The 5,000-nt window shown below is 40.7% G+C and overlaps 1 protein-coding gene and 1 long non-coding RNA gene across 3 annotated transcripts in view; one reads left to right on the forward strand and one right to left on the reverse strand.

Moving 5' to 3' along the window:
- The window catches only part of LOC123514747, a 115,318-nt gene extending 111,530 nt beyond the window's left edge, over positions 1-3,788 (forward strand). Inside the window, exon 2 of the long non-coding RNA XR_006677695.1 lies at positions 3,691-3,788. This is a non-coding gene — a long non-coding RNA (uncharacterized LOC123514747). The remainder of the gene's footprint in view (positions 1-3,690) is intronic.
- LOC123514746 (KH domain-containing, RNA-binding, signal transduction-associated protein 2-like) overlaps positions 1-5,000 on the reverse strand; it is a 334,680-nt gene that overhangs the window by 241,776 nt on the left and 87,904 nt on the right. The gene's annotated exons all lie outside the window — the stretch shown is intronic.

Below are 5,000 nucleotides of genomic sequence, written 5' to 3' on the forward strand. Positions count from 1 at the left end.
AGATGAAGGTAATTAATCTCTCAACTGTGTACATTAGGAATGCTTAATCAATCATTCTCTCTCTCTCTCTCTCTCTCTCTCTCTCTCTCTCTCTCTCTCTCTCTCTCTCTCTCTCTCTCTCTCTCTCTCTCTCTCTCTCTCTCTCTCTCTCTCTCTCTCTCTCTCTCTCTCTCTCTATAGCTCTTCCTCCTTAATAGCTCAAGAGAGAGAGAGAGAGAGAGAGAAAGGTAAGAGGAAGTAGGGAGAGATAAACGAAGGAAGGGAAAATGAGTTAGGGGGAACTTTGGTGGAAAAATTCTAATCATCACCATCCTCTCTCTCTCTCTCTCTCTCTCTCTCTCTTCCATTCCCCTTCTGCTTTGATTAAGGCTTCGGAAAAAAATGGTTGAGGCTTCAGATGGTGTCAAAGGCATTACTCGAAGCGGTTCGAAGCTATTCTCGTTGACAGGGAGAGAGAGAGAGAGAGAGAGAGAGAGAGAGAGAGAGAGAATTGCATTAGATGAAGGGAGGAAATGAAAGAGGGAGGGGAAGGCGATGGGATTAGAGAGAGAGAGAGAGAGAGAGAGAGAGAGAGAGAGAGAGAGAGAGAGAGAGAGAGAGAGAGAGAGAGAGAGAGAGAGAGAGAGAGAGAGAGTCATGAATGGAAGGTGTGGAGAGGCATAGTAAAGGGACTAAATCAGTCTGAGAGAAAGGAATGTAGAAAGAGATGAGGAAAATGGAGAGAGAGAGAGAGAGAGAGAGAGAGAGAGAGAGAGAGAGAGAGAGAGAGAGAGAGAGAGAGAGAGAGAGAGGCAGAGATGAATACAGAAAGGAGATTAAGAAGAGGTTAATTAATCAAGAGAAGAAGAGGAAGTAAAAGATTTTGAAGGAGAAGAAGAAGAAGAAGAAGAAAAGAAGAAGAAGAAGAAGAAAGGAACACGAAAAGAACATTGAAAAAAAAAAAAAGATAATATCAACAAAAACACTATAAAAAATAACATCAACAAACACACACTTTATGCCCTTAAGGAAATTTAATATAACGATTCTAGATTCCCTTCCGAGATTTAATACAATAATAAACCACATTCTAGACACCCTCCTTATGGCACGCTGGAAAAATGATACGTGATTACCTCTCATGTTTAGCTTTCAGTAGACACTCGCCAACACTCCCAAACAGAACAGTGGATAGTTTGGGAAGGCACTGTGGCATACCTCATTGACACGTGACATTTTAATTCAGCGTTTACGTCTTTAAAATCGTCACTATGTACTTTTTTTTTTAAACCTCTCAGCTACTTAGCACGTTGACCTTTGACCCCTTAGGTACCATGACGTGTTTATATATTCCTTCTGCTTACTATTTGACGAGTTTATACAGCTTCAAAAACTTATATGGGGATTAAAATAGTGAAGACTCTCGACTATTAATCTTCTGACCTCCATAGACCCTTCTTAATGTAAAGAAAAGGCGTCTAATCACACCCCAAACTTAAGGTAAAAATGCGTCCCACTACTGAGGGGGTTAACCTTCCTTCTACTTGACACGATTCCTTTTCCAGAGTATTGGATAGTTTAGGAGGGGACTGTGGCAGATTACTAGTAGTGAGTCAATAGGTAGATAAATGGATGGACTAGTTGAATTAATAAGCAGGTTTTTGTAACAGGGGAAAGCTGGACAAGGGTAACATAAAACGACCAAAAAAGGCCCACTTTGTTGCCAATTTCCGTTCAGGTCTGAGAGAGTTAGTGCCCCCCCCCCCCCCGAAAAAAAAGGATAAAAGAATAGACCAGTTAAATTAATGGTTAGGTTTAGACAAAGTTTTTTTTTATCTATAACATAATCTATTAACATTAAACGAAAAAAAAAATATGGCCCACTTAGTTACCAGTCCCGTGCAGGTCTTAAAGAGTTAGTCTCCCCAAAAAAAAAAAAAAATAGAGATAAATAGATGGACAAGTTAAATTAATAAGTAAGTTTAGACAAAGTTTTTCTTAATCTATAACATTTATCACATACAACGAAAAAATGGCTCACTTAGTTACCAGTCCCCGTGCAGGTCGGAGAGTTAGACAAAAAAAAAAAAAAAAAAAAAAAGGATGAATAGATGGACTAGATAAATTGATAAGCAGGCTATTGTATGCAACGGAAAAAAAGGCCCATAAGTTGCCAGTCCCCGTGCAGGTCGGAGAGAGTTGGCCAAAAAAAAAAAAAGATGTAAATGGATGGACTAGTTAAATTAATTACTAGGTTTAGAAAGAGTTTATTTTTAATCTACAACATAATCTATAGGAAGACGAAAAAGAAGACCCACTAAGTTGCCAGTCCCGTGCAGGTATGAGAGAGTTAGCCAAAAGAAAGAGATAAATGGGTGGTATACTAGTTAAATCAATAAGTCAAGTTTAGACAAAGTTTTTCTTAATCTATAACCTTATTGCATAAAACGAAAAAAAGACCCACTTAGTTACCAGTCCCCGTGCAGATCCGACAGTGTTAGCCCCCACTCACACACAAAAAAAAAAATATATAAATGAATGGACAAGTTTAGACGAAGTTTTTCTCAATCTATAACATATTGCATAACACGAATAAAAAAAATCCCACTTAGTTAATTACCAGTCCCCGTGCATGTCGGAGAATTAGCCCCCAAAAACGAATTAAATCAGTAAGCAGGTTGAGACAATTTTTTTATCTATAACAGGTAAAAAATGAGCAGCGAAAAAAGACCCACTTTGTTACCAGTCCCCGTGCAGATCTGAGAGAGCCCCCAAAAAGGATAAAGTGATGGACAAGTTAAATCAGTAAGTAGGTTGAGACAATTTTTTAATCTATAACAGGTAAAAAATGAGCAGCGAAAAAAGGCCTACTTTGTTACCAATCCCCGTGCAGATCTGAGAGAGCCCCAAAAAAGGATAAAATGATGGACAAGTTAAATCAGTAAGTAGGTTGAGACAATTTTTTAATCTATAACAGGTAAGAAGTGAGCAGCGATTTACTTCTACACTTGGAAGGTAGTGCCGAAAGTAGGAAGTGATATAAGAGTGCTGGGAGGGGAGAGGTGGAGGAGAGGAGGAGGGATAGAGGGAAAGAAAGGAAGGAGGAAAGGAGGGAAGGAGGGACGATATGAGGGTGGAAAGGTGTGTACAGATCACCAATTAATGTCAGGTAAGTGCCAAGGTGAGGGTGAGGGAGAGGGAGTGGGGGAAGAGGAGAGGCAGGTGGTGACTGTGGAGGAGAGAGTGACACCTGGCGCTCTCTCTCTCTCTCTCTCTCTCTCTCTCTCTCTCTCTCTCTCTCTCTCTCTCTCTCTCTCTCTCTCTCTCTCTCTCTCTCTCTCTCTCTCTCTCTCTCTCTCTCTCTCTCTCTCTCGTGCCAAAAACTCCAGAATTAGGCGTTCAAGACTTCACAAGCTTTTAGTCTCTCTCTCTCTCTCTCTCTCTCTCTCTCTCTCTCTCTCTCTCTCTCTCTCTCTCTCTCTCTCTCTCTCTCTCTCTCTCTCTCTCTCTCTCTCTCTCTCTCTCTCTCTCTCTCTCTCTCTCTCTCTCTCTCTCTCTCTCTCTCTCTCTCTCTCTCTCTCTCTCTCTCTCTCTGCTCTCTCTCTCTCTTTATGCTATTTATTATCTATATTATTACTATGTTGTTGTTATTATTATTATTATTATTATTATTATTATTATTATTATTATTATTATTTTTGTTATTTCCAGCTACTGCGTGGTGGCACAGTTTCAAATCCTTGAATAACAACAAACACACGCATGTACAGAAAAGAAAGAAGGAAGAAGAAAAGGAAGAAGAAGAAGAAGAAAAAAAAGAAGAAGAAGAAGAAGAGGAGAGAAAAGGTAAGTAAGCCAAAATTTTCATCACCACCACAGTCACAACAACCAAAAGCACCAATACAGTCACCACAACAATCACCACCAACCACAATCACCACCAACCACAATTACCACCACAATTACCATCAATCAGAATCACCACCACCACCAACTACATTCACCACCACTCATCACCAACCACAGTCATCACCACCACAATCACCACTACAATCACCAACCACCACCAACCACAATCACCACCACCGCCACCACAACCACAGCAGCCATCACAACAGATCAATCAGTTTTCCGCAGCGTGGCTCTCCATCATTGGTAACTCACGTAAGTACAACAGTAACATGAACACAACACGCGCATTCATTACTCACGGTGGCGCCTCATTACCCAGCCACCGCCGTTACAAAGGCTCCCCGCGCCCTTGTCCGCTCACCCATGCTCGCTACGGGCCTGTGTAGGGCTGTGAGGGACGCCTGGTTATCCCCTTTCCCTACTATGGTGGTATAGTGATATGGTGAATTATTTGGTTGTCCTTTTGAATAGTGAAAGATTTGTTTGTCCTTTGAATGGTGAAGGATATGATTGCCTTTTGATGTTAATCCCTTCAGAACTGGGACATATTTTTATCTTGCGTTTTGGGTCTGATGAGGCAATTTTATTTACATTATGAAGTGTCTATGGAGGTCAGGAGATTAGTGGCCAGAGTCTCCACTATTCTGATTCCGACATAAGTTCCTGAGGCTGTGTAGAATCACCAAATAGTAACCAGAATGAAGATGAAAATGCGTCTCGGTACTAAAGGGGTTTTTCTTCCTCTCAGCCTTACTCTGTCCATCTGTCCAACTCTCTAATGCAAGAGTTAACCAATGCTCTCAAATCATTCATACCCTGCCTATTTCTGTATTTCCAACTTCCTATGACATGACTTCATTTAAGAGGAAGTTTCAAGACATTTTCAATACTTTTCTCTTGGCTAACTCTTTCGGACCTGCAAGGGGACTGGCAACTAAGCGAACCTTTTTATTCGTTTTATGTTGCCCTCTGCTAATTACCCCCTTACATGAAGAAAGGTAAGGCTGCAATACTGAAAGAGGTGAGGTGAAGTGAAGTGATTATGAAATGTCTTGCGTAGCTCGTCTCTGGTTACAGTTAAAAGGCGCTGAATGTAAAAAGTAACACAT

This window comes from Portunus trituberculatus, chromosome 38 (assembly GCF_017591435.1).
Source record: "Portunus trituberculatus isolate SZX2019 chromosome 38, ASM1759143v1, whole genome shotgun sequence".
NCBI lineage: Eukaryota > Metazoa > Arthropoda > Malacostraca > Decapoda > Portunidae > Portunus > Portunus trituberculatus.